We start from the raw sequence: 23,261 nt of genomic DNA on the forward strand, positions 1-23,261 counted from the left end.
TGTAATCACACTGCACCTGTGGACAACCAGAATTTCATCAGTTGTCATAGAGGAGCTCACCTAAAAAAATTATTCAGGAAGCCATTCTCTGAGCAAGACAACTTTCTGCATCACCATCAGAACCAAAGTACCAGGGGAAGGAAAGGGCAGGTTGCACAAACCAGAATCTACAAAGATTGTATATATTACAAGGTGTATATTACATTGTTGTCATCAGGAGGAAACAAGTGTTGACTTAAGTTACAATAGGAGTGGAAGATTTGGAAAGTGGCCTGAGTTGCCATCTTTGTTGCTTGCATGTTGACGTCAATAGAGGTGATAATTCCATTGTGGCTACACTAAGAAACAAGACAGCTATGCAACCAAGAAAAAGAGAATAGGATGTTGGAATCAGTAGGGTCCATGTGAAGGTATAGGAAAATAGTAACTCATTCTTTCTCTAGGCACAAGTAACACTAAAAGTCTGGAAAAGAAAAAAGAAAAACCAGTATTTCCCAAAAGTCCTCTAACATTCCTTGAAGTTCAGCATACATCCATAGCTTATGATGGATATATGCTGGACTTTGTAGCCCACAGCATTGGTACTGGTTACTGGAGCACCCTTGTTTCCAATGGCTTCTGCTACTCCTGTATAATCAGGCAGAGAGGGTATGTTTTAGGTCCCTTTGATTAAACAATGTCATTGGAGGTGGGGACCAAGGAAGATCAGGTTTGCTTAATGATTTAGGACAGTGATGGCGAACCTTTTAGAGACCGAGTGCCCCAAAACTGGCCCTGCCCCCACTCCACCCCCTGCCCTGCCCCCACTCTGCCCCCCCATCCCCCGCCCCACCTTCCCACAGGACCACTCACCGCCTCCAGGCCCTGCCGCAGATCGCCCGGGTAGCCCAGCAGCGCTATGGCGGCCACACCCTCTGCCCACGCCCTGCAGCATCAATTGCATGATGGGGTGTGAGGGCAGAGTCTTGTCTACGCTGCCTGGCTGTCATGTCCTTGGCTGTGCTGCTCCATGTGGGCCACACTCGAGGCCAACTCTCCTTCAGGGGGGCTGCTGGAGAGGAGGGGGTCGTGGGGGGAGGCAAGGCTGGGGCAACGACACATGTGCCCACAGAGAGGGCTCCGAGTGCTGCTTCTGGCACCCGTGCCATAGGTTCGCCACCACTGATTTAAGTATCCAGCATTTAAATTTCTTTGTTGGCTTGAGATGCTGGCATTTTGTTTTTTTCTAAAATAGAGTACTTTCTGTTTACATTTGAAGCTCCAGTTTTCTTTTTAAAAAGAGGGGGGAATGAAAAGGAAGAAATGTAGATATGTTAATATTAATTGTCACAGTCCATATCATGAAGCAATTCACTGAAAAATATAGCCATGCAAAAATCGGGTTGTAATTTTGAATTTTTCACTTGGGATTAAAATTTCACTGGGAAGCCAACCTAAATCTCATCTTAGTGAGAGGGAAATTCCAGGATGACTCAAAGGCAAAAACAATTAATGGCCATCATAAATTCTGCATGTGTAAAACGCAATAAGATAGGTAACCGTGTCTTGCAAAATGAAGAATATAAGAGAAATATATGGGGTTTGTTCATGTAGTCTGCTTATCCTAATCAAATGTATGATTCACCTGCGGGCTTTAAAGTTTAGCGCCATGACTCAGTATTCTTTGATGGACAAATAGGGTAAGGATTTATATGCAATTAAAATATTATATTTTCTTATTGAAATGTGCCTGAAGTCTTGGTAGCATCCAAACTGGGTGAGATGTGTATTTTCCATCTGTCAATTACAAAAGGCCGCACTGCTTGGATCCGTACATATACCATGTCAATATATTATAATATCCTAGGTTCTCAGGAAGAACTCAATGTGTATGAAGACCAACACCAGCCTGTAGTTGTGATTTCACATTTTTGTGTATATAATAATAATAATAATAATAATAATAATAATAATAATAATAATAATAATAATAATAATAATAATAATAATAATAATAATAATCATCATCATCATCATCATCATCATCATCATCATCATCATCATCATCATCACCTGCCATATAACATCCCAGGTTTAACATTTATCAATATGAAAGACAAGGAAGCCTGGATAGCAGACATCATAATACCTGGAGACGGCAGAAAATAAAAGAAAAAACTGGGGAAAAAATCACAAAGTGCAAAGACCTGCAAACAGAAATACGATGACTGTGGCAAAAGAAAGCAAAGAGAGTACCAATAGTAATAAGTGCCTCGAGTGCAATCTCAAAACATCTGGAGCACCATTGAACCCCATTAGCACTGACAAATCACCATCAGTCTTGCCAAAGACAGCTTTACTTGAATAGCTTACATCCTGCAAAGATAGCAGAATAAATGTGGCAATATCCTAGAAAAGGTCAATTTCTGGGAAAAGAGAATTAAAATTCTTGATGTTTCTTTTGTTGATTGAAATTGTATTGTTACATTTTATTAAATAGACACTTTGCATGCTTAGGAGGACAGAGCTATTTGAAAAAGACACCACAACCACCACCTTAGTTGCTGAGAACATGTAAGGCAACCAGATCAAGGTAAACAGCCAAGTTCACCATTTATTGGTTAGACTGAACATACTTCCTGTGCCTGCACATCACTTTGTGCAAACTGATATATTATAAACAAGCAAAAGGAAGATACTGTAGGAAAGGTGTTACATTCAGTGCTACTTTTCTGCCCCCATGTGCTTTGAAGTATCTTTTTCATACTCTGATTCCAAAGGGGAAAGTACAATGAATCATGGTGGAGAAAGACCCAAAGCCTCATACGAAGGAACAATATGTGTTGTTATAAGATGTATAAGATGTGGAATGATATTGAAAAAAGCAAACTAAACATAGGAAGTCACATTTATTTTGTGGACCCTGTGATGCTTATGCAGAAGTCTGCCCCACCAAATCATAGCCTTTAGAAGCACTGGAAGCAACGTTCTTTCATCCTTGACCAAGACAATGGAATGCTTGCCAAGGCAGCCTTGTGGAGAGAAACGGCCACTGCTCTTGAGTGCTCTTCGGTTCATTTGGAACCACCTAGATTTGTTTCACATGTTATTGGGCTCCACCATCCTTTATTGTGTTGCCGATTCTTCTTCACAAATTTGGTGCGTAAAGACGGTATTTTACACTTACTTAATTTCATCTTGGTCCAGTGTTCTAGTATATCAAGATCATTTTGAATGTATCTTCATGATATTTCCACATTCACCCAACCAACTGAAGTACACATGAAATAGCCCATGTTAATCCAGCAACATCCCAAGTCTATAAACCCATTCGCAGAGCCAGGAGCTTGAAGAAACTCATTCATTCTTCCATTTGCATTAGATACAAGCACAGTGCATATTAGAACTGCAAACCAGAGGTTGTAAAAAGAAAGCAAAACAGACCATTAATTACCATGTTGCCATTTGTCCTTTAGAAAGAGAAGAGTCCTCTGCCTAACATTCCCAGTGATCCCAGCAACAATGGGAAGCTGTTCCATAAGCAGCTAAAAAAAGTTGCTATGACAACTCCAAACCAGGTTTTATCTACTTATTTCTATGTCCCCATAAATCCTTACACTAATATAAATGACTTAAGATCCCTGCTCCTATCCTTTCTAATAGCTGGCATTCAGGTGTTCTTACTAAGCCTTTATTTAGGCCTCCCAAACATTGTTTAATAAAGTTTGTTATTGTTCCCATGGAGCCTGACTTTCCACAGCTATTGTTCTTTTCCAAGAAAGGAAGAGAAAACCAGCAGGAGTGATTTAAGAAGAGGTTCATCTCTCTGCACAGCTGAGAGAATAAACATTAAGAGACCATCGTTCTAAAAGCAGTTCTTCAGACCTCTGACAAAAATGGACTCTCAATTTTACCTGCATAAAGTGATGCCTAATTTTACCCAGACCCTTATCAATATAGAACATTTAGGGAGTAACAAAGCAACAGAATGACAAATAAATTTGGGTAATCACTGTGTTAGAAATACAACCTATGATATTTACCTTTGACTCCTTGCATCTTACACAGATTCATGCTCTATACTTTCTATTTCTATTCATAGATATTTCAAAGACTTCAAAGCCGAAGAGAGTTTGATTCTTATTGATTATGCATATTCATACAGTGGCAAAAGCAACTGGCAAACCTTTGTAAATAAGGATGTAGCAAAGTGTATTTAAGCCCAGAGACAAGGAAGTTCTTCTGCTTTTGCAAATCTAAAGGCGTTCCCCACAGACATTCCTAATAAAATAGAGGAAAGCTAAGCTATATATTGTTTGCTTTGCCACACTGCTTATTTACCGTAATCAGTGGCATACAACTCAACCCTTCCTAAAAAAAAGGACAGAAAATGAGGCAAACCACTGGTCAATGAAAGGAGTTAGGTTTTTGGTTGCTATTATGAATTAGGCCATACCTAATTCATATAACCATAAAGGGACCTAGAAAATTATTATTATTATTATTATTATTATTATTATTATTATTATTATTATTATTATTATTATTATTATTATTATTATTATTATTATTATTATTATTATTATATTTTTTCCCTTCCTTCCTTCCTCCCTCCCTCCTTCCACAAAGGAGTAGTTACTGGCAAGTCTGGCTACTCAAATACTGTATCTTCTCTCATCCAAAGGCAAAAATGTAACATCCATCAAGTCAGCAAAATTAGTTATACAAGAAGAAACAATTTTGTATAATAAGTTACTGAGCCACTGGAGTTTAGCACTTACATATACTGAGCACAATTGCTTTAGTGCTGAAGCTAAAGATGGAAAGAAGGAGGAGGAGGAGGAGGGGGGGTGCTTGGGAGAACCCAGAGAATGCAGGAGTGAAGATAATAACTTTAAAATGCTTTAGAAGGATTGTGGAACTCCATTTCAATTAGAACTGCCCATTAAATTGTCATGGGAAACTATAATATGCTTTTTTCCAGGGTATCATTTTTCAATTCCCCACTCTGGCTACACGTGATATTTTCTTAGGGTATCCAAATACTAATCAAATGGAAACCAGCCAACGTTGGCTAGGTGCTGCCATCTATCTGAGTATAGGCTTCTCCCCCCACCCCAACCCCTTTTGCTGAATTGTGTCTGGTTCTCTGAGACTGCCTGGACAAGTCCCTGCAGTTTTCTTCGCCAGAAGTTTTTGTCAGAAGTGGTCTGCCATTGCGGAAGTGGTCTGCCTAGAGCTGAGAGAAAATGGCTGGCCCAAGGTCACCCTGCTGGCTTTGTGCCTAAGGCTGAAAAATTTTGGCCACTTTCTTTCCAGTGACATTACTCCTTCACCAAAAGGTCTCCTATGGTCTTCCAGAAGGCTCAATGGTTATTTCCCTCTGACCATCAGCTCTATTTTAGACTCCCCAGCTGAAACCCCATTTTGAAGTAATCTCACTTTCTAAACAGAATGAGGCTTCCCGTGTGCCATTCAAAGGGCAGGAAAATGGCACCTTGCCCTATTCTGTTTGAACAGCTGCCTGAGCCGGATCCAGCTGAAATATAAATAAGGAAGGATACAGGTGATGATGTTGCCTAGCAACATTCAGCATCTGGACCTGGGCCAGAACATCTGGAGAAGTTGACATACAGGTCATCTGACCTCATCCTTCCCAGAGGGAGAAATGTTGCTATTTTAATATTAGCATTTCTAAATTTCCCTTTAAGCCGATTGATTTCCATTTGCAAAACATATGCAAATTGTGGTTCCCTTTTGCTTTCTTTTTGTTTTCTGCTACTCTGGGGTGTTACCAAGGTAACCCACATGAAAAGTACTATAGTACCTGTTGTGATAATATAGGTAGTCCTCGATTTAAGGCTGTAAATGAGCCTGGAATTACGGTCATAAGTCATTGCAGTCATAAGTCAAGATATCACAAGACCAGACTCGATTTTTTTTGACAGTTTTTGCAGGGGTCAGTAAGCGAATGCCACTGTCATTAAGTGAATGCTGCAGTTGTTAAGTGAATCCATTTCGCCCAATAGGCATTTTTTTTGTCATAAACTGGAAGTAAATGTTGTAAATCAGCAAAAAAATGTCATAAATCACGGTCAGGTGACCACAGGATGCTACAAACGTCTGTAAAAATGAGGTGGTTGCCAAACGTCTAAAATGCGATCATGTGACTGCAGGGGTTTATGCAATGGTGGGATTCAGCCGGTTCGCAGCACTTCGGCACAACCGTTAGCTATTTTTTTGTTACCCAGGCCCAGAATGAACTTCCAGAAGTGGCATCCACCCGGAGAACTGGTTGTTCACATATTTGAATCTCACCACTGGGTTTATGTAGCCATCATAACTTTGAAAGCAAATTATAAGTAGCTTGAGGGGGGGGGCGTTGTAACTTTGAATAAGTGTTAAGCAACCCATTGCAAGTTGAGAACTATCTATAACAGCGATGGCGAACCTTTTAGAGACCGAGTGCCCAAATTGCAACCCAAAACCCACTTATGCATCGTCGGGTGCCGGGTGGGTGTGGCCCATTGGGTGGGTGTGGCTACGGTGGTAACGGCAGACTGGGTAGGACCAAAAAGTTCAATCAATCAATTCCAACTTTGCAAGATCTTTTTTTTCCCCGCGAGAAGTTGAAATTGACTGATTGATTGAACCTTTTTTTTTTTGCACATGGCAGCGGAGGCCTAAAACGAAAAGGTTTTATAAAACCCAGCTGAAGGCCTAGGACTGGGGCGACGGCGCATGTGCCCACAGAGAGGGCTCTGAGTGCCGCCTCTGGCACCCATGCCATAGGTTCGCCACCCCTGATCTATAAACAGTTACCTTGTAAGTGAAAAATTCAATTTGTTTGACATTTTCTGTGCTGTAAATACTTTGTATAATTGCAGTATAAATAAGCTCTTCAAATGCAAAGAAATTTACTTCTGAACAAACGGGATCACATTGATTCTGCTAGTGTACTTTTCATTAAGATGGCATATACGTAAATATTGAAATATGCAATATAAAGCATATTAAAGCCAATCAAGGAGTAAAACCAGATGTATCCAGCAATAATTCTGTCCTTAAAAAATTGTAGCCTTTCTCCCCCCCTATTTTTCTGTTAGTTACTGTCACAACTTGGCAAAAAAAATAAAATATGAGTGCTCCAGTTTTTTTTTTAAAAAAAAACTGTATTACTATAAAACTCTCCTTTCTGAATGCTTGTTCTTGGAAAACGAATGACTCAAAACCCCCTCATAGCAGCCAGCATGATCTGGGGGGACCTGCAGGCAAAGTGCTTTATTTAAATTTTGCATGTGATTGTATACTGTATAATTTTTCATCATTTTTCAACTGTACACATGGACCTTGATCACTTTCTTCATGGCTTGGAGATGATAGGAAGGAACAGTTCAGTTTTTAACCACAAAGAAGAAAGCTTCAAATCTTGTTTGCCCTGGAAATACACTTCCAGTAGCTGATCTAAAACCGTTTTGAAGAAGTGACTTTCTTTAATCCCAGGATCTGCTGAAGGGCTATTGTCTTTTCTCACCTGAATCCATAACATTGCACATCAGCAGCAAATCTCTAACTGTTCTTCCCAGATGAGAAGACGAGAAGAGAAGAGACTTTTAAGTCTCATAAAGTAGTTTGCCACCAAGATGAAATGTCCAGCTACAGAGCTAACTTGGGTAAAAAGATAGTATATATTGCTAAGAATCCGTTCCCTAGAAAGCAAGAGTGACATATTTATGTGGGAGAACTGATAAGCTTCTGATAAGAGCTGCTGGCTTCCTTTCTCTGCAGCCTGAAGAACAGACATTAAAAAATTGGAATAAATTGCTTTTGTAGTTGAGTCAGGCCCCTTCTTGTCTGTGGTTTAGAAGTGTGTGTGTGGGGGGGAGTTTAACACCTACCTTTTTTGCTAGAATTATGTGGGGTTTTTTTTTTAAAGTTTTTAGTTTCACTGCTGCTTTCAGTAATTTTAAATTGGTTTAAAATAAACCACCTGGAGCCGTTGCAAGGAATAGCATATAAATGTAGAATTCAATAAAATCCATTAATCAAAGTAAGAATACTGTAATTATTTGCATCTACTTTTGGCTCTAGCTAACGCCATTTCTTTTAGTTTTACCTCCTGCATAATCCCCAAGAGATTTCCCCCAAAAATATCATCTTGCAGAAAAAAGTTGCAATCCTATCTTGCTTCTCTTCAACCTACTTAGACTTTTTTCTTATTTCCAAAAATCAGGAGGAGACTGGTTGCATTTTTTCCAACTAAATTTTTATTAAAAATCATAATTTTGTGCTCATTGCATCAGATGCATAGTATTTCCAGAATCTGTACTGATGAACTGACAATGTTCTGGAGATTTGCAATCCATAATTTCAGATCACATAATTCCACAGATCCATACTTGACAGCAGGGGTGAGGAAAACGGATCTTCCCAAATCTTCCAAATTGAAGGATCTCTCTGGTTCAGCAATCTTCACATCTGTTGAGGCTGCAAAGCCATTTGTGTCTTAAAGAACATGCAATCAAGAAAGAATGAATTTACAACTTAAGTTTGCTGGGTATTACTGAGTCTCACCCATGATTCCCAATAGGATCTATATATCTATATCTATAACTATATCTATATATCTTTAGGATCTAGCTGAGTGACCTGCTTGAAGCCAGTAGAGCAGCAAATTGTATGCATCGTCCCGTGTGCCCAGAAATGACCGCAAGAGGGCAGCCATGGAGCAAGATGCAATTTGGGTCTGTAGAGTATTTGAAAATGAAGTTGTTAAACCCTCTCTCCTCACTTGAAGGATGATTTGCAGTTTACAAAATGTGCTATTGTAACTCTGCTGAATGGAGAGTAGAAAAACTAAATTGTTTGAACAGCAGCCTTCCTCATATCCTTGAAAGGATGGAGTTGCTATTCTAGCTTCTTTCTCACATTACTCTCCCAACTGATCTCATCCTGAATTTAGCTTCTGATTTCAGGAGCAACTTGACAGAGGAATTGTTTCTTCAGTGATTTCATTTGTTTAAACATTTTTGCCTATGTGCAAAAGATTTCTAAAATAATATTGTGGGAAGTCACCCCCCCCAGAGAAAGAAATATTTTTGGAAATATTTAAAAGGCAGAATATATTTCCCTAAATGATTTTAAAAGCAGAAACCAAGCCCGCCCACAAGTCTCTCTGTCCCAAACAGAAAACAAGTCTGTACAATTGCAGATGTGATAATCTTGTGAGAAAGACTGGGGTCAGGAAACTGGGATTAGGAAGAAAGATCCCTAGAATCAACAATCCCTCACACCAAAAATCTAAGAGTCATCAGCCACAGCCACAGGGAAGCAGGATTGACCTTTGGGACATAATAGGATTAACTCACCACCATCAGAATACCAGAAAGGCACACTCAGACTCAGGTCAAAGTTCATGCCACAGGAACAACTCCAAACAAAAGGCTCAAGAAGGTATAAAAATCCACTCCCTACATGTGCTCGCTCTCTTTTCTTCCAGAGCCATCTTTCTGTCTGGCTCTCCTCTTCAATAAACTGCAACCTTCTTTCTAAAGCAGTCATCATGTTGTTTATTCCCAGCTTGGACTGAACCATGATAAAGACTTTTTCTTCAACAATATCATTTATTTTTATGGTTAGGGCATAGCCAGCATAGTCATACTCCACTCAGTATCAAGGATGCAGCTGTAGAGGTGGTCAGCAGTATTAAGTATCTGGGGGTGCAGATAACTAACAATCTGAACTGGTCTCTCGACACGTCATCCTTAGTGAAGCGTGCAAACCAGCATCTGCATTTCCTGCATCAGATGAGAAGAGCATAACTTTTTCCTTCTGTCCTGGCCACTTTTTACAGAGGCACGATTGAGAGCATTTTAACAAACTGCATCAATGTCTGGTTTGGTGGCAACACTGCCTCAGATAGAAAGTCCATACAGAGAATGGTAAGGACAGCTGAGAAGATCATAGGAAGCTCGCTCCCTGGTATTCAGAATGCTGCTTATAAGCACTATGTGCTTAGAGCTGAAAGCATTGTTAGAAACCCCACACACCCACTTTATGGTCTGTTTCTATTGCTCCCCTCTGGGAGGAGGTTTTGAAGTATTTGTAGCAGGACTACCTGATTCTGTAATAGCTTTGTTCCCTATGCCATCCATCTGGTAAACTTGCAGGATTCATTTTTTTCGCCATGCACATGTATACATAATCCGAACTAGACTGTTGTTTCTCTGTATTTATGTAGTGTATATCAGAGGTGGTGACCCTTTGAGAGCTGTATGCAACAAAATTTCATTTTAATGAATGCCGATTAGTGTACATTCAAAGTGGCAATAAAGTTATTATTCTATTCTTCTTTTCATAGAGGCAGAAGCAAGATAGATGGCAGCCAATCACGTGCATGAGGAAAAAGCCACGAGATTCTTCTCACAACCTTACCTACTTAGGATATGAGCTGAATTTATTTCTATCTAAATTAATACAATGTTCAGGGGAGGTGCGGATTAACCTCAACCTAACTATGCCCCACATTAAAGCATGCTTAAGGGTGTGTGTGTGTTTGTGTGTGTATGAATGGAGATTATTTTACCCCAGCACTATCACATCCTGATAATTCAAGTGGCACATGATTGCACACCCTAATTTATGCTCTCGATACTATTTCTTTTCTATGTTTCTGCTTGTTTGGGGTGTGTGTGTTTGGGTCAAATGCTATTTTGCTACTCTACTTTTATTAATGGAATCAGTTTTGCCCTCCTCTTCTTTGGAGAGGAGGAGTAGGAAAAAGACATATCATTGTGAAATGAATGGAAGGTTGCACTGTGGAGAAAGAAATACAAAAAGAGAAATGCCAATACTCAAAGTCAAGACAGGGTTATTTGTAAAAGAGATGGTCAGAAGCTAGTTTGGTTAAGAAGTGTGGGAGATAGAGAAGAACTATCAACTGGACATCAGTGAATATTTTAAAACTAAATTCGTTTCTAGTGCCCAGATACAAATAATCAAAGGATGTTCTGATTTCATTCCTGTGCAGAAATTGTGAATGGAAAGGCTAGTTTGACTCAAATCTGAATATATGGCTGAATCATTGTAATTTTATTGACAACAACACAGAAGCGGTTTGTCATTGCTTTCCTTTGGAGGATGATCTGTTAGTTTCCTAGTTTAGCCTATAGCTTTGGTATTTCCTGAGTTTCTCACATCCAGGCCAAAATTTGCTTAGATTTTGATCCCCAACAAGGTCTGTTAGATGTTGCCATGTGTCACGGGTAGGACATATAATTCAAAGATGGAAGGAGCATGGAAATAAAGAACATTGGCAGTAATGAGAATCCTTCAGCACATTTGAGGAAAGAAAGCATGTGTGATTTTTCTGACACAATGTACTTCTTTTTAAATTGTACTCCTGAGCTTCATATGAGGCTTAAGGTCATGCTGATAAACCAGGAGATGCAGCACATGTTCACTGAACCACAACTAGATTTGGATAACTGCTAGCCTCGGTGCCTCATGGGCAAAGATGTCTTTGTAGATCCAGTCTTAATCTTGTGATGGAAACTCTATAACTCATGCTGGAGACACAAATTAACATTTTAGGTGCTGGTAGGTTCAGGGCCTACACTTGCTGAAGAAGCAAATGAGGAAGGGAAAACAGAACACCATGGAGATAGCTTCAAGCTTCTTACCCATCCAATGTATAATTTAGTTCAATTTGAGGGGCTACCACAAAGAAGAATGGGATTAACCTATTTTCCAAAGCATCAGAAGGCAAGACAAGAAACAATGGATAGAAACTAATCAAGGAGAGAATCAACCTAGAACTGAGGAGACATTTCCTAACCGTGAGAACAATTAACCAGTGGAACAGCTTTCCTTCAGAAGTTATGGGTGCTTCATCATTGGAAGCTTTTAAGGGGACTGGACAACCACTTGTCTGAAATCATATATGGTCCCCTTGAGCAGAGGATTGGACTAGAAGACCTCTAAGGTCCCTTCCAATTCTGTTATTCTGTAAATAAATATCATGTTCTCAGACAAGATTTGATTCTAGTGTACAAAATCAGCTGTACTTAACAACTTAACCATAAGGTCTGACCTTCAATTTTACCCTTAATGAAAAATTTATGCTGATTGCAACAAATATTGAATCCAACGTGTCAAGAAGATCAACTTTTACCTTAAGAGTAATTTTTTTAATAATATGGAAATTTGTGTTTCTAATTCCAGACTAGTCAATGCATACGTTCAGAGGTACAATGGAGACAAGAATTATTTAGGAATCAGCTACGAAGGAGGGAGAAAAGGCAACAGTTGTGGCTATAGTTATGGCTGTTTCATATTCATCACCAATGCTCAGCTGAGTGTTTGGAGAGCTCCAACTGGGGTGAGAACAGGCCTGCATAAGTGCAGCTCTTTCCAACCTCTTTCTTCAAGTGGCAGCTCTAGAGGGAGTTTTACTTTATGCTTGCTCGACTCTGAACGTTAACAAAGCAGGCTTCAGGTTGTAACCACAGCTCACTGCACTCATATTCAGGCATATAGAAGTCTTAAGTTCTCCACACATCCTGATAATCATGGCACGGAGATACCCATCTAAGCCCATTTAAAATAATAATATTAAAACATTTTCTCAGATATAAAAGATAAGATGAAATTTAAACAAAAAAAAGAGATAAAGTGAAAAAAGTATAAGATAGAAACAAGAAAAGTTGCAAAGAAGCCACTCCTGATCCTCTTTACAGAATTTACAGTCAAATACACATTCACACCTCCCTCTTTGAAATTACATCATATTTCTCTTCTTCCCATTATTCAGTCCTTTTTAATCAACAAATCCATAAATCACCAAATCATTTCATTTTTCCCCAATTCTCAGCAAGAGGTCCATAAAAGCTTTCAAATCTTTAACAAAAGTACATGCGATCAAACAGCTCAATTTTGCTATTTCTGCTAATTGCATCATTTTCACCTGTATTGTGGGTGTTTCAGTATTTTTCCATCTTTGTTGCATGCAATAGTTTTGCTGCAATTATCATATTCAAAACCAATCTTCTGTAGGTCTTTTCTAACTGGCTATCCATAAGTCCCAGTTTTAAAAAGTTCAGGTTAATATTAATCTTTAACATTCTATCATGTATGTTTGTATCTAGTTTTTTGCACACCATGCATGGTTAAATGATCCTTCATGTTTTCCTTATTTCCAACAATGATTGGAGCCACTAATCAAATTTAGAGGATGTAGCCTCCATATCATCCCCAGTTCACTGTGGGTACAGCCATTTATATTCCAAAACAGCAGTGTTTTCTTCTTCTCCCCACACAAGGCTTGGTGCACAAATGATGTGTAACTTCTCAATCATAATCCTGATGATGACATAATCAGGGACTGGATTCTGCTGAACTCCTGTTCATTAGGTGAGATTGCTGCAAGCATAATCCTGTCTCTCCCACCATTTTTAGAACAGAACAGAATTGGAATTTTAGCATCAGTTGTAAGAGAAAGTTGATTTCTGTTGAGACAACTTTGTTCTTTCTTCCTTGTTTTGCTACCTTGGAGCATGTATCACTTTTGGATATTTGGAAGCTAGGATAAAATTGACTAAGATCTTCCAGCTCCAATGATAGAAAGAAAGAACAGGTCTGCTAGTTTGCTAGAGGACTGGTAAAACTCTGCACAGCTGACAGGACAAAGTGTGTGTGTAGGGGGGAAATTCTCTTCAAATGAAATGTGAGCTGCCTCCTACTTCATCCTGCAACCCTCCTCCAAATGTGGACTACATTTGGACAGAGATTTACCAGCCTTTCAGAAGATTGGTACACTTGTTTATTCTTCTTTCCAGAAGATCAACAGATTTGCCCTCAGAAAAAAAATCTAAGTGAGAACTTACTGGGGTGAAGCACCTCAGAAACTAGAGCTTCCATCTCATGGACACCTATCTCCCCTCTTCCGTGCGTGCACACACACAACACCACACACACACACACACTGGATAGGGGCGCTACCCTTAAAAATGGTCAAATAATTAAGTTACGCAGACAGGATTACTTGCTTCTTTACTGAGGTAGATTAGAGTTTTGTCATCAGGGCAGCATAAGCACACTGACATATTCGTATGCTGACTGAAAGGAGGAGGAATAAACATTGATGTGGCTCTGACAATCACACCTTATTGCAACCTACTATGATGGGATGAGGACTTTTCTAAGAGAAACAACCAACATCCATGCGCTGGCTTTCAGTGAAAACCCAAAACCTGTTTTTCCCCTCCTCCAAACAGGATATGGCTAGCATTTCTAAAGCTGTTTCTAGATGTAGTTCTTGTTTGCACTGCACTTTATATATTATTGATGCATGAATAAAGTCCCGATGCTCTGGAGTTCACTCACAGAAATGGTAGGTAGGTTGTTATCAGTTTCCACTGCATTGGACATTGCACTTAGGAGTCTGGCAGGATTTGTTAAGCAAAGGCAGAGAGTTTAATATCTACTTATCTGAGAATAAGCTGTACTGTACACAATGAGATTTATTCAGTCATTAAATTTGTCTAGGATTGTGCTGTAAATGACACAGTTTTCAGAGAACACGTGAATTAGCTGAACAACCTGGTACACTGAGGAATTATAAAGCAGGTTTCAGCCTATTAAATGCTAATGATGATTTGATATGGGCCAAACCATTTATATTATTACAGAGTTTAAGATTTGTCTGACAGCTCTGGCCCTACAATAAAACTGAAATAATTGGCAAACTGATGACCGGCAGATAACTTGTCCCTCTCTGGCAAGCAGATGGTAAAAGCTGGACAATCAAGCCTGGCCTAGTTAAGCAGAAACAATTTGGTGATTTTAATGAGTATAGGGCGACTCTTTCTAAGAGATTATTGGCTTAAAGTTATTAAGGTGTCATTGGGAATTCTTCAAAGATTTGAATCTGCTGTTGCTCCATGATCTACCCTCATCCCCATCTATCAGTGGGCCCTGCCCTTTGCCCTTCAAAAGCAGTTTGACCTGTAATTAGAAACTTCATCCCAAGCTATTCTCAATATCACGCAAAGCTGGATCTGCTGGCTTCTCTTTCAGGCACAATATTAATGTTGTATGAACACATAAAGATGGTGGGTTTTCAAGGCTCTCTGAAAAGAAATTGCAAAGCAGTTTTCATCAGGAGGAGAAAAAGTCAGAGCTCTAAAAGCAAACATACTTCAAACAGTCTCTCTAGGACAGATCCTGTTTACTGTTCACAATCTTGAATAGCAGGAATAGAAAGGGAAATATTTTGAAATGGAGAGTTCAGGACGGAAGCTAAGTAAAGTAACTGTGCCCCAGAAGCCCTTCACATTTTATTGGAGGCCCCACTGGTAGATTAATGTTAATGTAATCAACTGATTATGCCATAAATTTCCAAGGACTCCAGTCCACTTCATCAGGCAACTGATGGGTTTATTATCGTGCATTTGATTAAATGAATAATAATTCTCAGAAGCATTAAAAATGTTGACTTTTAAGGTTCCATAAGGCTCTTGGCTATTTTTGCAGCAACAGATTAACCTGGCTTCTCTGGCAACCATCTCACAAGAAAGTCCTTTGAGGCCAATGGGATGCCACCAGTCAGCTAATTTATAATTAAGTTAGCAAACCCCAAGCACTCCCAAAACCTTGTGATACTTCAAAACATCTTTGAAATCAAGCAAACCTAAATCTGATCAGTGCCTAAATTGGGATCCACCTTGGATTCAAATGTAAACTGTCTGTATCTATCCTAAGCTTGGATATTTATTCTCTCCCGCTCTAATGCAATCATTTTTAATAATTTTCCAAAAAAACCAAAATCAGATTGGTTAACCCTTATCAAGCAAGATCCTTGAGGGTTTTAATGAAGGATGGGAGAGCCATTTAATAAAGCCTTTGCTTTCCTGATCTTCTTTGGCCTTTGCCTGATTGCCTGTTTTAAAATGTTTCCCAAGTACAAGGCCCGGCATGTTGATTTGAGAACTACTTGAGATAATCACATTATATCACACAAAGGACTTACTGGCAGCAAACAATACAAGGAAAATGATACGGCTGGACAGTCTTGTGGACAAATTGTTTCCCTACTCTTACTGGCAACACCTGATGCCTATGAATGTAACATCATAGATTCTTACCTGAACTTTCTGGCTAAGAGGGGCACATCGGCCTTAAATGCGTAGATTGTTTTAACAAGACTTCATTCTACAAACACATCCCTTCAAATTTATAGATCATGCTGACTAATTTCAAGCAAAGCAGATCCTGTCATGCATTTCTCCAGTCCCAGGAACAGAGCTAGGCTGAAAAAGGGGCCGATGAGGGTGCCACGTTTCTCCTGCCTATTGCCTTGTCAATTTTATTTTTTGTTTTCGTTAAGTATTGACATGGCTTTGCTCACCTAACTTGGCAGGAAAAAAGAAAACAATTGCAGGTAAGATGGTGATTTCTATCTCCCCAAAGTCTGATATATTATCCAGTCCAACATGCAGAGACATGTTTTGGAGAGTGGAAAATATTGTGCGTGTGATATTTGTGTTACATGGGTGAGCTGCTGGCCTTGGATTTACAGCTCTCACTATGCCCCAGTTAAGGTTATAAGTTAAGTTATAAGACTTGAGAGATTGGCTAGTCTTACGCAGACTTCAGCTTTCACATACATCGGGACCTGTGTATCTGACTTTACAAAAAAAAAACACTTAATTTTAAATAAGCACACAAAATCAAGGCAGCATTTTGTTCCAATAAACAGATTCTTTTGCACTTGACATCAAACATTAATCAAGGAAAACAAAAACAAAACAAAACCTTATGGAAGAGGAATGATTTTTATACTATACACAGATACAGGGAAATGAGCCATAATTAGAAAACAATTCCAGAAATGAAACACTATATCAGTAAGTTGTTAATTAATCATGATTATTGAAAACCCTGATTGGCTCCATTTCTGGAGTAAATTGAGCACAGGATATATTATCCTTGTGTGCTTTCGACTGCTGCATTAGGTACGACTCCTTACCACATCCCCGGGCCAAAAGAAAGCAAATCTCACAGGCTACGATAGCTTTCAATGATTCCTCTTCCCACTCTTTGACAGCTCCAAAGCACAAAGCAAGAAGTATTGGGTCTTGCCTACCAAGCCCTTTCTTGCAGTGGCAATGTCTTTACCAAAAAAAGAGAGAGAAGACGATAGAGCATCAGAAATGTTTCTCTCCAGTCGCAGCAGAGCAGTTCCTTGAAAAGAGGACAAGGCACTGCCTCACAAAAGGATGTTCGTTTGTAATCAAATTAGGAATTAAAGTACTCTATGCAAGCTTAGACTATAGTCCCGATATGACATAGTCTGGAATAGTTCAATCAGCATCCAACATAATTTCTCTGAAGAGAGCCAGTTGAGATCTACAGGGATTAATGGTTTTAGATGTTTAACTTCAGCTATCCTAAGAGTTAATGGACCTACAGTACAGCTATGCATCACACTGTTCCCCCTTTTTCAGCATGGCACCTGACATATGACATCCTTGTCCTGTGCATATCTTCTCTTTATATATATATATAGATGCATGGATGTATCTTCTACTACAGATCCAACACAGACACCAAATTCATTCTGGATTCACATCCACAAGCTAGCTCAAGCTATTTATATAGAGGGGTGTGCGAAAATGTCTCATCATCCTCTTTAAATAACAACTGCTTCTCCAAAATAGTGCGGCAGAATAATCAGGCCCTATGTTTGCCCTTTCAGCTGGCCCAGGGCAAGACAAGATCTACACTTCCAAGCAAAGGGAAGGGAAGAGAAGAAGGGCAAAGAAATGTATCTAGGGGGCAGGAATGCTTAGGGGAAGGGGAAGGGGGGGGGCTAAGGGGAGGCCAGATTTTCCAACATTGCCCTTACATCACCTCCCTGCTTGGGGGGGTTGGGTTGCTTCACAGGTTGCTAAAGAGTTCGTTTTTCTTGCTCCAGTCCATTTGTGGTGCCCGTTTGCTGGTACGTTTCTGATGGGCACGCTCTTTGGCTACTGCCAGGGGAATGTCCCAGTCAAGAATGGGACTGGATGTGGTGCTGAGCTTCTCCTCCTTCTCGTGAGAATACAGCTGTAAGAACGAAAGGGTGCAAAAACAGACAGTAGAGTACCCAGCGGTTATCAGCTCTTCTGCAGAAATAACACCTGTCTTATGCAGGACCCAAAGCCCAGGCACTTATTACTAGGTGCATTTACACAACCCACCTCTCTATTGTTTGTTGTAGTCACGAGTGTGAAGTCTATGAAGGCACCTAGCAGGCAGATTATTTTAGTCTCCTCCCGGTTGGTATTACAGGGCCTAGAACAGGGGTAGGCAACCTTGGCTCTTTTATGACTCGTGGACTTCAACTCCCAGAATTCCTGAGCCAGCTATGCTGGCTCAGGAATTCTGGGAGTTGAAGTCCACGAGTCATAAAAGAGCCAAGGTTGCCTACCCCTGGCCTAGAATATTTTGGCCTGATGCAGGATGGGAAAAGGTTAACCTTAAAAAGGTTACCTTTAACATTTTTTTTTTATTTTACAGAACTTATTGTGAATCTATGAGAAAAAGAAGCAGCCAAGTGACAATGGAAACACTGCAGCAGAAGCAGTTGTGGCTTGTGGGTCCCTTCTGCTATCCTGCTCTGTGACCGCAGGCTAGAGAGTCAGAGAGCAGTGAGGTGGGTTATTGTTCTTTAATTTCCTGTCTGGGTTCACACAGCCATGACTTATAAGCCAGGGGTCTTCAAACTTGGCCCTTTTATGACATGTGGACTTCAACTCCCAGAATTCCTCAACCAGGCACGCTGGCTGAGGAATTCTGGGAGTTGAAATCCACAAGTCATAAAAGGGCCAAGTTTGAAGACCCCTGCTATAAGCCATGATTCTAGATTGTGGTTAACGTTCTCTCATTCACCCTAATTCATATTTCATTTAGCATGCAAACACATCTGTTGATCGGTATTAAATTGTTAATTTTTGTTTTTTTTAAAAAAAATTACTTTAAGCACAGGTTAGCTTTAGGCTGATCAAAGGAAATCAAAGTAAAAGTCAGTTTGGTCCAGTGTTTAAGCCACACAGCCATGCCCAAAGTGGTTCTACAAGGCCACACTACCACCATAATTTGCAAAAAGGATCCTATCCACCTTGGGAGCCTGCAGAAAAAGCCTGTAAGACTAGGCTAAATAACTCTCTTTTAGGCCTTCACGGAATTCAGCCTCATCCACTTTTGGGACCACAAAAGCCACACTCACACAGTATTAAAATTTGGGATTTTCCACTGGATACATACAGAAATGGCTTTGGGTGACCTTGCCTAATATCAGATTTTCTTTATGGCCAAAGGGGATATTAGTCCCCCTTTTTTTGCAACATACTATTCTCAAAGAAAAGTAGAGATCCACAGTTCCAGTTTGACACCTTATCTAATTTGGGGCCTCACTTTATTGTCCCTGAAATAACTCTCCCTGGATGCAATTAGATCCTTAAATTGGGATTAGATGCAAATAGCAAATCACCTCCCTTCAATTGTTTTCAGCAGGAACATCTTACAGTTCCTAATCTGTTACCAAATCTCCAATAGCTATTTCTCACCAAATAAAATGTAGAAGTATTTAATAAAATCTCTTTTAAAAAAAAGTATGGGTAATGTAATCTTTCCAAGCAGCCACAAAAAATAACTGCAGAAGTTTTACTTGTTATCACCGACCCATTGTGGCACAGTGTTTGGAATGCAGTATTGCAGGCTGACTCTGCTCACTGCCAGGAGTTTGATCCTGAGTCAAGGATGACTCAGCCTTCCATCTTTCCAAGGTTGGTAAAATGAAAGCCCAGATTGTTGGGGGAAAATATGCTGCTCCTATAAAATGCTTAGAGAGTGCTGTAAAGCACTATGGAGCAGTATAAGTGCTATTGCTATTGCTGTCTTATTAAGAGAAAAATGTTTCTTCTACCAAACGAACTGGAACTTGGTTTCTCCATCACTGCAAAATAGCACCATAGGCATCCTTCTGGTCTTTGAGATAGTCGAAGGAATATTTACCTACACCGCTCCACCTCACTCATCACTCCCATTTGCCTACTACATCCAGACTGTGTTCATACCTCAATGGAAGGTTCACTTAGAGTTGAAGAAGGAGACACGGTCATAGGGCTAGAAGGGCTTTCAGGATTAATCTCTGATTGTTCATCTCTAAGGTTCCCCTAGAAGTAAAAAAAGAAAAAAATGAAACTTAATGGCAGAAGAAGGCTCTTTAAGTAGTAGGCATAGCATTATTTCAAATTAAAGGCAGTGGAACCGAACACATTTTATTGCAATGCTTTCCTTTAAAGCATTGCAATAAAATGTGTTCAGTTCCACTGCTAGTCCATTCTTTTTTGTTTTGCTTTATGAGGATTTGAGGAATATCATGATGATTTCCTAGTCCTATTTCCCAGCTGAATTGTTAACTGCTATTCCACACTAGCTTCCCATAAGGGACTCGTCAGTCTGTCTAGTCTAGTAAACACACTGTGTCCATTCTTTCTTCTCAAGACCATTGTTTGCTGTATCAAGATTCATTTAAATTCTCTCCTGACCTGCTGGCAACAAGGCCAGAAAAAATCTTATTAACATACAACACAAGGGCAACAAATTGATTCAAAAGAATTTTTCTTGCAGAATTCTGAGCTGTGGGGGCAGTAGTAAATCTTCACTTTCCCCGGGAACTTTTAGTAGGAGGAATGTTTCTTTATTTGACCAGGAAGCTGTGTGGGCTATCTTTTCTGTTTTGACCAATTACTTTGAGGACATTAGAAACAATGTAGAATTAGAAAGCGAAACAGAATGGATTTCAGAAACAGCACAATTCTTCCTCACAAGTTAGAACAGATTCCCCTTTCATGTTGCTTGCCTTTGGACCAATAAAGTTTTTATCCATTTGGGAAAACATTTTTTTCCAATTGTTTTTACACCAATGACTGTATTCAGATGCTAAACATGACCAAGTATTACTGCAATGAGCCACTCCTTTTCCAGTTCTTCTGCTTCCCCTATTTATTACAGTTGGTCATTCTGCCATAAACTCTAAAGTATGAATCATGATTAGAAAAAGCAAGCTAGTTTGATAATTTCTGGCTAAAGGCTTGCTTGTTTCCACTAAACATAGTTAAAACTAACCGTAATTTGTCCAGATTTGAATGATAAGCAAATTGTTAATTAAAAACTCCTTGCAGCAGCCTTGTGTTGGGTGTTCTCATAGTGCTCTTGTGTATACAATTTAACCAGTCAGTTTCTGGTAAAATGCTATGCATGTATTGAGGTTTTGCTAAACTTTGAAAATTCTGGGAAAGAGATGAGCTGGACAAATTGGGAGAGAAATTGCTGTGAAAGAGGAAAACTGAAAGACTGAAAGATCTTGAATCTTGAATTCTGTTGAAAGATTGCCCCAAGGAATATTTGTATTTCAGAATCTTTTAAAACAAGACAATCTCTCTCTGAGTGAGATGGCTGGTTCAAAAATGTGAGAAATATATAAATGAATGTAAATATAAATAAATATTCTTCTATATTAGTTCTATAGAGGTATATGAAATGATTCTGAAAGCGATTATTGCATTACAGCAAATGGGAGGCAGACGGTGGTGCAGAACAGTGACTATTTCTATATTGGTTTGCAATTAACATTCAGACCAACTAGGGCAGTGGTGGCGAACCTATGGCATGGGTGCCAAAGGCAGCACTCGGAGCCCTCTCTGTGGGCACACGTGTCGTTGCCCCAGCCTTGTCTCCCCCCGCTACCCCCTCCTCACCAGCAGCAACCCTGAAGGAGAGTCGCCCTCAAGCGTGGCCCATATGGAGCAGCGCAGCCAAGGACATGGCAGCCAGGCAGCGTAGACAAGACTCTGCCCTCACACCCCATCATGCAGTTGATGCTGCAGGACGTGGGCAGAGGGTGTGGCTGCCATAGCGCTGCTGGGCTGCCTGGGCGATCTGCGGCAGGCCCTGGAGGCAGTGAGTGATCCTGTGGGCAGGTGGGGCGGGGGATGGGGGGCAGAGTGGGGGTGAGGCAGGGGGGTGGAGCGGGGGCAGGGCCAGTTTTTGCGCACTCGGTCTCTAAAAGGTTCGCCATCACTGAACTAGGGGAAAAAAGTGACATTGAATGACATATCTATACTGTTTACCCATAGTCTGGCAACATCCTCATTCTGTCTCTGAATGTATATTCAAAGGTTTAAAAAAAAGCCCAGCCCTTTAAAAAAAAAAGTTCCTAATGAGGTTTCCTTTCTTCTCAGACTTTAATTAGGCTTTGTTTTTTCAAAGCAGACTGGAAGTAACTTGGCCTTTTAGAAGATGTGAGATTCCACCCATTGGGTGGAAGAATGGGCCATTCTATTCGGTGACAAGAGGCAGGCTCCAAAATGAATGATGGGCCTTCCAAGGCATCAGCTCCCCCCTCTCCCCAGACTGCTATTCTCTACAGGAACGTCAAGAGCAGTGATTTCACAGCCCACCTTCCTTTACCAATTTAGGAAGATTCCACTCTTTTGATCTGGCAGCCAGCCAAGGGGTGCTCTGAGCAGTTTGTACAGGGAATGTTTTCTTTAAAAAAAACAGGGAAAAAGAAACTATCTTACAATTATTTGAAGACAACCTTGGCATGCGTAATGCTTCTGTATTATCTCCGATGTGAATGTATTGGAAAATTAGGGCCAGTTAAAATTTCCTAGCAATGTAGACTCAGAAGGCATAAGAGTTGATCAGTAATCTGTTGATCCTCCTCCCACCCCACCCCACCCCCACCAACACATGTGGAGCAGAGGAATCTGCAATGTTGAATGTTGGCTCTAACACATCTGTCAAGGAACCATGTCCTTGGCAGTAATTTTTTACCTTTTCCACATCACCATTGGCCACTGGTTCTGGTAAAAGACCTGGGGGGGGGGAGGAGAAATAGAACAAACAAAGAAAAATGAAGTGAATACATTTTGTTTCTTCTAGCAGGATTTCTACAACCCATTGTAATACTACGGTACTTAGCATATCCCTTAACCAACAGGCTGAAACAAGGATCATTGCTTCCTCTGGGATCTCCCAATTTTGCTACAGAAATATATCCTGTCATCCCATTCTCTCTCTCTTCTTTCTCTCTCTGTCTCTCTCTGTCTCTCTCTGTCTCTCTCTCTGTCTCTCTCTGTCTTTCTCTCTCTCTCTGTCTCTGTCTCTGTCTCTCTCTCTCTGTTTCTCTCTCTCTCTCTCCACACACGCAAACACCCACCCACACATAACGA

General features: G+C 40.1%; 1 non-coding gene across 1 annotated transcript; it reads right to left on the minus strand.

Annotated features, from left to right (window-relative positions):
* Window positions 1-8,258: 8,258 nt before the first annotated feature.
* LOC107290918 lies at window positions 8,259-22,900 on the minus strand. The gene is made up of 4 exons (XR_003810495.1): window positions 22,864-22,900; window positions 20,097-20,195; window positions 17,885-18,084; window positions 8,259-8,484 (listed from the first exon to the last, which is right to left on the minus strand). It is a non-coding gene; the product is annotated as an uncharacterized LOC107290918 (transcript).
* Between the last annotated feature and the right edge of the window lie 361 nt (window positions 22,901-23,261).

This window comes from Protobothrops mucrosquamatus, unplaced genomic scaffold (assembly GCF_001527695.2).
Source record: "Protobothrops mucrosquamatus isolate PMUCROS unplaced genomic scaffold, P.Mucros_1.0 scaffold1002, whole genome shotgun sequence".
Classification (NCBI taxonomy): domain Eukaryota; kingdom Metazoa; phylum Chordata; class Lepidosauria; order Squamata; family Viperidae; genus Protobothrops; species Protobothrops mucrosquamatus.